The sequence below is a fragment of the Pinus tabuliformis genome, chromosome 5_2 (assembly GCF_031772625.1).
Source record: "Pinus tabuliformis cultivar Carrire ecotype Pingquan chromosome 5_2, CPIR1, whole genome shotgun sequence".
NCBI classification, from domain to species: Eukaryota; Viridiplantae; Streptophyta; class Pinopsida; order Pinales; family Pinaceae; genus Pinus; species Pinus tabuliformis.
Genome location: NC_142306.1, coordinates 964,163,834 through 964,175,743, shown reverse-complemented (window position 1 = coordinate 964,175,743; position 11,910 = coordinate 964,163,834).

Here is an 11,910-nt window from a genome sequence, read left to right as displayed (position 1 = left end):
AACAACCTTTTCTATATCAGCTTGTTGTTTAGCATTACATCCCTTAAATACATTGGTTTTATCAAGTTTCTTTTCCTTTACAACCATCAGTAAGAATTGTTTGCATGAATTTATCATTCTTTTCATCTGCCCTGAGTTTATGAGAATATAATTATTCTTGAGCTTATGAGCTCTTACAAAGTATTCGATTCCATCTTTGACAAGTAGATACTTGTTCTCAGCTCTATAGAAAATAGCTTTTTTATCATACAAGTAAGGACTTCCTAAAATAATTCCACATATATCCAAAGGAATTATGTCTAACTCAACCTCATCTATAAACGTTGACCCAAAGAAAACTTGAATTTGCACTGCCTAGTCACTTGTAGTTGTGCTTTATCATTCAACCATCCTAATGGGTATGGTTTCTTGTGAGGTGTAGTTTCTAATCCCAATTTCTTTACAATTGCTTCAAAAATTAAATTTACTTGGGAGCCACTATGAAACAAAGTATCAATCTTTTGATATTTGGAAACAACTCAAATATCGAAAAGCTCATGTATTTTTCTCTCATTCTCTTCATCAATAATAGATTGAGCAGAATTACTAGTAGATGCTTCAGAATTCTTACCTTTTATACTTGTGGCTGCAATGGTTGTTTCATCTCTCGAGTCTGACCCCAAATCTTTTTGAATAGTTGTAGCAGTCTTCTTCTTCTTGCCCTCAAATTTCTTAAGTCTCAGTTCTAGATGCAGAATCCAACAATGCTCATCATCATGCCCATCCTTTTTACAGTCATGAAGCTTTGCTTTTATGTGAAGTGTTAGTCTTCCTTGCTTTCCACTTCTTCTTTCTTTTCTCCTTGCTCTTGCTTGCAGTGGGTTGGGATGGTCCCCCAACTTCTGGATTTCCATTCTTTCCTCTAGCTTCTAGATGAGTAGCTTGTACAGATACCTTATCTATACTAGTGGGATTAAACATGAGGATGGTATTCCTCATGTAGCTGTTGGCATTATGTTTCTGGTATGGCTATATGTTACAGATGTTGTACTTGATGGCAACCCCCATGGCAAGGCTCTCAAATAATTGAAAAATTAAGAAGTACGCAGGAGATCAGTTCAGAAGGTGCGTACCCGCAGGTACACCGTGAAGGGACCGCGGCTAGACACGCAGGTCAGCTGTTCAGGAGGTGCGTACCCCCAGTGCACTCATTTCAAGGCAGAGAAAAGCACACGTGGGGTTTCTTATGTTTAACCTGTTATCACCTAGAACTGCAGTCACATGTATATAAGTTTTGTCCAAAGTTTCATTGTCAAAAATGGGTGTCAAATGGTTGTTATCCTATGTTTACCACTTAGGGGTCATGTTTTTCAATGATATTAATGAGAATCATTTTCAAAACCGTTAGTCATCCTTCATCGTGATTGAATAAGACATCTCTTATCTCGTATATGTCATGTGTCCTTTTCGCATTTTCGCAGCGCAGTTTGATTGGTTGATTTTGCAGCGCAATGATGTTTTAGCCTTTTCGTAGCGTCAGCCATTTCGCAGCGCATGTCGCTAAATTATAACTGTCTGCGCTACGAAATCGCGGATTCGGGGATTTTCGCAGCGCAGATTCGTAAAATGTCATGTCCAGGGATGAGTCATTGTGTCCGTTCGGTTGTTGTCAGTTGGTGTACCTTCCAAGCACTTACGAGCCATCATTCCACCAATAGGTTCATAGTCATGCACATTAAGTTCATTTAAACGGTTTTGTCATATATGGTTGTGTCATGATGTTTGTTAATATTGCATGGAGTGGCCAGCTTATATGTTAAGACATTTGAATTGAAAATGAACCCGAGTTTCTTCTTCAAGAGAGCCTGATTGCAAGCGAGCCTGCGTTCTAAAATTTGAATTTGCTTTTCGAGTTGAGGCTGGTGGTGTTTTGCTGTGCGAAATATTTCAAAGCATAATGGAAAAGAAGGAGCATCGGTCTGGAAGGTGTCAAAGGGCAGAACCTGAAGGATTGGACCTTGCATTGAGGGATGAAGGTGTTAAAAGGGCCTTCAAGGACGCTGGTTGCTGGAGTTTTTGTGAAAAGCTGAAGGGAGGACACACTTAGGTAACAAAAGAGTTTGCCTTGAATTTTACAGGCTTAAATTCCAAGGTATCTATGTTAGAATTCCCAGTATCTCCAGAGGCTATTGCTAGTGTGACTGAGATTCCCAGAGGGGGGCAAGAGTGGTTTAAAAATTTCAAATTTGATATGAGCCCCTGTAAAGAATTCTTGAAGGAATCCTATGCGAATGAAGATTTAACCAAGGCTGTGCCTAGAAGTTATGTTAAAGAACACTATGCTATGCTTCTTACCTGTATTCAAAAGTATTTAACTTGTGAGGGCAGATATAACAAAGTTTATTCCTATCATTTTAAGTTGTTGCTGCATTTTACGGGTAAAACATCTATAGACATCCCATTTTACCTGTTTCGAAGCCTCAGCAAGATGTGTGACAAGGTTCAATTGAGAAAGGATGATTGTGAGACGTCACTATTTCATCATGGTCTAGTCAAACTGTTAGTGTTGGATGCTCTGCAAAATATTGGTAGGGATTGGAATTCTTTCATCTATATGGCCGGTTTCCAGAATAAGACAGGCCTCACCCCACAGCCTGTTAGGGAAAGAGAAGAATCAATGGAAGAACCTACAATAGCTGATCTTAGGAAGGAGGCTAGGGAGAAAAAGAAAGTTAAATCTCAGTTGAACAAACCAGTCAAGCCCTTGGTTATTAAAGAGCCACCTCAGCCACCTCAGTCATCATCAAAGGAAAAGGTCAAGCACAAGAAAGATGTACATGGATCAGCTGTGTCCGAAAGAGCATCAAGAGTTAAAACAAGGGGTCAATTAAGCAAGGAGAAAGGTAAATCAGTAGCTGTTGAGGAAAGTCCAATTTCAAAAGCCAGCTTAAGTGATTTACTTGAGGCAATTGAATTTGAGCAGGAAGAACCAGTGCATCTTGAACCTATGCATATTGACTTGACTCAATCATCTCCTGAGAGCACTAAGAAATCAAAAGCTTCGAAGAGATTAAGGTTTGATGAGCCTAGTGAGGAGTTTATGTTCAAACCACGAAGGCCGGTTACAAGGAGGCAAGTTAAAGAAGCTGAGAAAGTGCATAAAGGAGAGAAAGCCATAAAGATGCCCAGAACAGAGGTAATTGAAGTGCTGACCAAAACAGTGGAGGCAGTCAAGCATAAAGATAAGAACAGAAAAGTTATCATTACCCAAGGAGGAAATGTCATAGCTATAAAGAATCAAGCAGGAACAGCAAAAGATGAAGTTGCCCCAGCAGAGAATGTTACTAAGGAACGTGCAGTTAGGTATGCCAACTATCGAAGAGCTGTGTTAAAGGGTAGCAAAAGCCTAGTGAGCCAGGTAGATTCAGTGGCTGATGTATATACATGGACGGTTCCAGCCCTCAAACAAGCTAAACATGTCAGAAAGATGAACATGACCCTGAGAGCTAAAAACAAAGCTTTGAAGAAGGAGATTGCAAATTTGAAGACAAGGCTAGGTCAACTAGCTCACTGATTTGAGGAAAAGGTGATATTCTTAGTTTTGCTCAATTTTGTTTAAGCTCCCCTATTTTGAAGTCACCTAAGTCTTTGACACCTGTAGAAGAAGTTTGAAGAGTCACAAGTTCAAGCACAAGATGCTTTAGTTCAAATATACTCTGTTTTAGCAAAAACAGCAGTTTCGTAGCGCGCTACGAAACTGCTGTAGGTGCTGTTTTATAAGAAAAACAAAGAGTTTAATGATGAGGTCAGCAAATTTTTGAAGGAAATGCCTCAAGAACATGAGGGAGACCATACAAGACTATCCTAGCTATTCAGAGAATGACAGGTGTGCGTTTTGGAGAAAAGGTGAAATATTTTGTTTTTAGCTAAAGCTTTGTTAAAGGTACTTTATGACCGAATTGTTAGGGTTCTGGTAGGGTTACCGGAGTTTTTGGTTTGTACACCTGTTCAGTCCACAAGGCTTCCAGCTCATGGGGAATATGGTGATATGCGTTGTTTTTGAAGAATTAAAGAGCTGGGAACATGTTCTTTAAGTAGTGAAGAATGATGGGAGACAAGGACCGTGGAAACAGGGCACTTATCTTAATTGATTAATGAGCCATCTACGCAGCCAGTATCCAAAGCCAGCTCATTCAGTGTATTCTCCTCCAACATATCTCGGCCAAAACAGAAAATATACAGGTGTCAAGGATCAGAAAGTCATCATGCTACGAGGAGGACAGATTTGAGTTTTGAATTAATTAGGATCTTTTGTAATTACAGTTCAGCACTTATGTAATTAATGAATTAGTTAAACAGCAGATAGGAGTAGTTAATAGCAGCCTTCGAGCTCGCTCTAGGTGGTTAATAGTGTATTCCTATATATGGATCAGACTTGGATGTAATTGGGGTTGGATGTTTTGAAAAAGAACAAGTCTATTTTGGTTTATGTAAAGCAGATTTCAGTAATGCAAATAGCTGTTGTTTCTTCTCAGGATTCTCAATAGATCTTATTGTTCAAATGTATGGTGGTTTATTCTCTTAATGTTCTTTTACAGTCTTGTTATGGCATAATCACTCAGAACTCATGTATCATGCTCTGACTTCTTGTATGCTTTGGCAAACTGTGTTTTATGTAAGTTGTGTTTGAACATTAGATGTAAAGAGCCCTGATTTCTATGAAAAGATGGTTTTTTTGTTTGCTGAGATGTGTGAGACTCCATAAGCCCAATGGGAAACAATTTGATATTTGTCCAGCCAGCTTATTTTCATGTGTTTTTTAAAGAGTTAGCCATCTTTCCTTGTCATTAGTCCATATTCATAATCTGTGAGAGAGCCCTCTCTGACTAAGGAGGCTAAACCTTAGTCTAAAGCCTGGTTTGAAACAGTTACACAGAGTCTTGCTAAGTGGCAGCCTTCAGTACCTGATTTTGTGATAACATAACCTTTGATATTTAGCCGACGGTATTTGTGTTATTATGGTGTTGGCCCGTGGTATTGATCCATGATTTAAGGAAGAACTTTCCTATATAAAGCAAAGGAGATCATTTGGCTTGTGCATGTGCTTGGGTTGAACATCTTATGAGAGCTAGATCTGAAATATTATGATCTCTTGGGAGTAATGTCTAGATCTAAATAAGGCGAATCTACTGATGGATTGAGATCTCTTCGGCGCATGATCAGATCTGTAGATCTGACTGTCTGGGTTATTCTTGAAGTCTTGAAATCATCTATGCCCGAAGGCACGCAGGTACAGTGAAAGAAAAGTGCGTATATACGTTGGAACGAAGCGTTTCAGGTGCGCCGATACGCAGGCACAGAAGGGTTGCAGGTGCGGAGGTCCGCAGGCAGTTCAATGGACACAGAGCGTAGGTAAGCAGGTGAGCAGTTGAGTACAGTGCGTACGTAAGCAGGTGAGCAGTTGACTACAGTGCGTACGTAAGCAGGCGAGCAGTTGAGCAGGGTGCGTACTGTAAGCAGGCAGTACATGGGTGAAGCTGCTTACTTCTCTTGAAATCTCTGTTTATCATTGCTGTGTTCTGGGTTTGGTTCTATTATTGTTGATCTGGTTACTACAGTTGACTGGGTGATTTTCTTATACTTGATGATCATTTGATGCTTATGGATCCAGTTTGAAAATTTATGAAAAGTGGTCCTTGTAAGAAAAGAAGTAGGGGGTTGTAGCTCCCTTCCAGGAGAGACTGGAAAACAAAAGAGAGAGTTGTAGCTCTCTGCAGGTTACAGCCTGCGTACTGGTAAAGGACTGCACCAGTACAAAACCATTGTAAAAGGAGTTTCTAATTTGAAAGAAGATAGAGACATATTGCAGCAGGTGGTTTTTACCCACATTGGGTTTCCACCTTACATCTTGTGTTCTTTGGTGTGACTATCTGTTTTCTTTGTTCATGCTCATTATTTTATGGTACTGACATGCAAAAATAATTCAAAGAACAAATAAGGAAGATTTATTAAAAGAATTAGATAATACTGATTCACCCCCCCCTCTCAGTATTATTTCCAACAGTAGCTGTGTAGACCACCAATGTACTTCAAAAGAGTTTCAGGTGAGTCTAATGAAATTCCTAGAATCAATGCTCTCTTTCTAAATTCTTGAGTGTACCCTTGCACACTTTGCCCTTTCAACAGTCGAAGAGTTTGTCAACTCATCATGGCTTGTTGCATATAGGCCAATGGATAGAACTACTTTTTGATTGTAGACACAAATTCACTCCAGACAGAGATAGTCTTACCATGTCTTTTCATATCAGCTTGGGTTCTGCCTTCCCACCAAACCAAGGTTGTGCATCTAAGGCATAGGCTTGCCAGCTGAATCTTTCTCTTGTCTAAGTCGATGTTCTGTACTCTGCAATACACATCAATTAGTCTAATCCAATTGTCCAACTTTTCTGCATTTAGCTCTCCATCATATATAGGCAAATCAAATTTAACATCTAGTTTGATCAAAGATGATTTGTTTTTGTTTTCAGGGCTGTTAGGAGGTGTGAGAAAGCTTTCCTCTTTCCCTTTTCCTTTTGAGTGGTCATGGAAAGGTGATTCATCTTCTCCTTTGTCTTGTTTAGAGCCTGATGAATCTTCATCCTTGTGTTTTCTAAAGTCCCTATACATTTCTTCTACCATGGACTTTATGGCTAGGAAACTTTCTATGAATTGAGGGTCTGGCCCCACAGATCCTTCCTCTGACATTGTCTTCCAAGGATAGACTCTCCCAATTTCAGGATTAGTTTCGACCAACTCTACTTCTCCTAATTTGAGCTTTGATCTAGTGAGCATTCAATAGCTAAACCAACACAAGCTTGTCTAACCTTGACAGCCTAAGCTCTGATACCACTTGATCTGAAAATCACCCTATGAGTGATCTCAGTTAAAGAATTATTGAATGAAGGTATTACAGACTCATGTGCTGGTGTGTGTCTATGTCATTTTAGGCAATGGATCGGCAGATTGCAAAATACATAGACACTAGAAATATGGAAAACAACAGAGAAACACAGTAAGCAAATATAAGAACACAACAATTAATAAGGAGTTCACCCTATCCTCCAGGACTACGTCTCTAATCCAGCTTTCAGTGGTGGCCTTCTTTTTTTGTGTCTTAAAGCAGAGAATTACAATGAGGAGCTCAATCTGAGTCTCCTGAAACAGAATTGCTTGGTAGGGTGGCTCTTAGATTCCCCAAGCCATTAGAGTACACAGACCCTTTGCCTTACTAGCTCTTTGACCTCTTTTGTTTTCAATGGGAGGAGCCCAATTTGGTGCTCAATTCCCAACAGATCCTCTCAGGGATTGCTCGACGGTGCCTTATGCTGCAGGTCGGCTCGGCTCTCTATCTGTTCTGCTCTTTGCTTCACTGTCTTCTTCACTTTTGCTCTCCCTGTCTTTGTTTCCTTCCTTTCTCTGTGTGTTTTGTTCTGTCTGTCCATGGCTTTAAAGCCAATTGATCTCACGATTGTTCAATTCCCCTTCCACCTCCGTCGGATCTCCTAATGTTGTTCACTTGGAATTCCCTATCTCTGCATCATGGTCATCAGCTCGCAGGGAGTGGCCACTTGTCCTCTTGCGAAATGCGCTAGCTCTTCTTTCATTGGTTCGGTTCTTCGGTTACTTCGGGAAATGACTCATCTACCACCTCAGCGGTCGAATCGGACCTCAAATTCTTATAGATGGCGGCTTAATCCCCTATCGAATCTGGTTCTTTCATCGGGCGTGTTCTCAGCGGTTAGATCTAGAGCCTCCAGATCCGACGCCATTCGCACATTTCGCGTGGTTGACTTGCTCGACTGTTAATGCGCGATGAACGACAGTTTTCTCTCTCCTCCGCTTGCCACGCGTCGAGCGCTGAGTGGAATCTCTCATTTTTCTCCCAATCTGCTTACCGCCCAAGGGTGCCCCCAATAAATACTGCCAGTTTCTGGAGCGTGAGTCTTGCCTTTAGACTTTAGCGCTTGCCCCCACAGTTTTCCCGGCTTCCATGCGACCGAGCACTCGGGGCCTCTCCTTCTCGAGGGGTTTTTCCCAGCGATGCTTGATTAGCGCTAATCGCACATCAAAAACAGCCTCCTTTTCCCAATCCAGGCTTCCCAGGTGCCAGTTTGGCCTCCTACACAGTCTCCATGGGCCTCGGTCAGCGCGCTTTGACCGAGGTCCTCATCATTCCACGCTGGCTGCCAACTGCCACTATTCAGAGGTTTTTCTGATCGCTTTGTGCTCTTGAATTCGAAGTTTGTCCCGATCTAATACAGTCATGGCATCTTAATTATTTTCCATGGATCCAATTCAGATCATCAACCTTCTTCATCTATGCAAAAAAATAAAGACCTCATTACAAAAAAAAATATGAAGAAGAAGACTACTTCAAAAATTGTTGAATTTAGAAAATAATTATTCACATTTAATACATTAGAAAATTTAAAGTAAAAAAATAAACCTTTTAAAAAAAGGGCTTATGAAGAATCATCACTTTTAGAATCAACATGCAAATCACTAACATTCTAAAACTAATGTACATAAAAAAAAATTAAAGTGTCAAAAACTATGATATATATATATATATATATCTATATCACCACTTTTCAAAATCGGTTTATTTTTTTTGCAACCTCAAAATAATGAGTAATCATATCAGTTCCCATTTCAAATTTTACGTTGTTTATTTTCAACTTATCTCCCTACTATTTTACTCAAATTTTGAGCAGAAGCACTCATGGGATGTGGAATTTAACTTTGCATCCAAGGAGTACCCATGTTGCATACTCTTGATGGACCCTATTATACGAAAAATGTGAAATACATGAAAAAACATGATTGCAATCACGTTTTTTCATGTATTTCACATTTTTCATGTAGTAGGGTCCATCAAAAGTATGCAACATGGGTAGTCCTTGGATGCAAAATTTAATTTTGCATCCGATGAGTGCTTCCACTTGAAATTTGAGTAAAATCATAGGGAAATAAGTTGAAAATACATGTTGAAAAAATAGTTTTTTTTCTTTTTTCCCTCCAAAACTTGATGAGATAATCTAATATTATTTTATTATTTCCACTATTATTTTATAATATTCCTTAGGAGATCCATTTTATACCTCAATTTTTTTCAAAAAAAATTCTAATGCCATTTCATTTGAAAAATGTGAGGGGAATCTATTGGGTGGCCAACAGGTTTCTACAACAGTTTCATTTGGTGATCAAGTACAAGAAGAGAAGTATAAAGAAGTTAGCTAACATACTCTTAAGGACACCTACATCAAAGATCATAGTTTTGGGGACTCTTATGCACATGAATCCATTCATCCATGATGCATACAAAGAGGCATATTTCGAGGATGAAGACTTCAAGGAGGTGTTTCAACAGTTGAAGAGTCAGAGTCATGTGCATGATGGCAACAAAACCATTGATTATCATCTCCAGGATGGGTTACTCTTCAGGTTAGATAAGCTATGTGTTCCTAAAGGTAAGTGATTGCAATTGATTAGAGAGGCTCACACCTAAGGTTGTGGGGCACTTTGGTGTAGGGAAGATGATGGTCAACTTGCAGAGGTATGTGTATTAGCCCAAGATGCAAGATAAGGTAGCTAGGTTCATAAGAGGATGCATGTTTTTTTGTACCAGCAAGCGTAACAATAGGAAACAATGTCTATATCATCCCTTACTTATACCCACTTGTCCTTGGGAAAGAATTTCCATGGACTTTATGGGAGGTTTACCAACAACCAAGAAGGGACATGACTACCTATTCATGGTAGTTGATAGGGTCTGCAAGATGTGTGTTCTAATGCCCTATAAAAAGACTATCAGTGGATAAGAAGCAACAAACTTGTACCTTGGACAGGTCTGGGTGCACATTGAGACACCAAGGAGCATCGTTGTAGACAATGACACAATATTTCTCAATGCATTCTAGACTACATTATGGGAGAATATGGATATGAAGTTGAAGAGATCTACAACATTCCATTCACAAACATATGGGCAGACAAAAGTAGTCAACAAGACTTTGGTGCAACTTCTTAGGGGATACAACCAAAAGCATCAAAAAACCTAGGATGAAAATCTAGTATATACACAATATTTTAACAACAGAACAATCCACACTTCTATAGGAAAATCCCCATTTGAAACTTGTTTTGGATATTTGTCACCTTCACCTTAGGATATTGCATATGGGCAGCAAGGAGGAGTGAGGGAATATTTTCCAAGAGGTGCCTTGAGGGCTGAAAATTTGTAGAGAAGATAAGGCATATCCATATATATGTACAAGAGACACTACATAAGTCATAGGAGAAAAATAAGGTTAGGCATGATCAACATAGAACAAAGAAATTGTTTAAGGTGTGGGACAGAATATGGCTACAGTTGAACAGAGAGAGGCTATAGGGGTCTGGTACGAAAATCAAGGCTCTACAGTATGGTCCCTTCAAGATACTATAAAAGGTGGGTGATAATCCCTATCAACTCAGTTTATCAGCATATATGTGCATTTACTCAATTGTGAATGTAGAGAATCTGAAACTCTATGATCCTTACATTCTAGATCAAGAAGACGAACAAGTCCCAGCTTCTGTGGAGGATTTGGCACTAGATGCTCAGGCAGAGTTGAAAAAAGATACAATTTTGCATAAGAGATCCACAAGTACGAGACAGTGGAAATATGACCTTTGGAAAATTGGGTTGGAAGGACAACTTCCAGATAAAGCTAAATGGTACACCCAAGAGAACGTGGAGTCACCTCATTCAGTAGAAGCTTTTCATAACCAAAATCCTCCCAAAATGGGGAGGTTTAATTCAAAATAGATCATTATATTATTTTTCATCCATCTCAATGCTTTTAAAGTGGAAAAAGTGGAGCAATCATCACATAGGACCCTTTTTACCAGTGGGACCCAGTTTGGAAAAACACGATCTTAAACCTTCCAAGAGTGTTTTGAAGCATCAAAGGATGTTTTTTGGGGGTAAAAATTTGTTGCTTTACTGCAACAATTTTTTTTCCTATTCTACACATGGAGAACATACCAACGACGCAAGAATCATGTCAATCAGAGTTTGTATGCGAAATTTATGTCATTCAGGGGTTGACCTTCATATTTTCACCACCATAATTCGAGAGAATGCCATGTCAGCCCCCATAATTCATGGAAAAGGGACAAACCACATGATTATGAAGTTGAAGACTCTAGAAGAGTTTATAATGTAACTCTAGTTAAGAGTTGAGGTAGTCAAACCTAGCCACGAGTAGGCCATTGGGTTGTGTTATAATCGGGCCACTAGGAGGAAAAGGGGTTCCATTCTTTCGAGTCCATTTGTTCCATAACTAAGCAAAAATAGACGAAAGGGATAGGAGATAGAAAACACAAAGAGGATTTGTGTAGTGTAATAGCCACAAGCCACAACTCATACTTCTTTGTACTCGCATACATTTTCTATTAAGAGAAAAAGAGCAGAGCAACCTCAACTTCCAACTGGGTTTTTCTCTCAAAAGGGTTTCCCAGTTCATATCTTGTGTCAAATGTGTGTGTGAGCTTTTATTTCTCTATTCTCTATTTTCTGCATAATTTTAATTCGCATGCATACACTATTAACAATAATCTATATATCTATATTTAACCTAAAGAGAAATAAAATTGTAATATTATAGATCTTGGATTTTTAAGTATAATTTTATGAGATATGTTGTGACAAACTGTCTAGTGGAATATATATAGCATTTTATGGATCACGATGTATTCTAAATATTGAATTCACTCCATGCCAAATGAGCATTTCTCTATATTGGCATACAACTTGATTTGTCATAGGGTGCTTAGGACCTATTGAATGTGTTGCAAATGTTTGGCCCAAGCTCTACTGAAGATGAGAATATCATCCAAATATGCAAC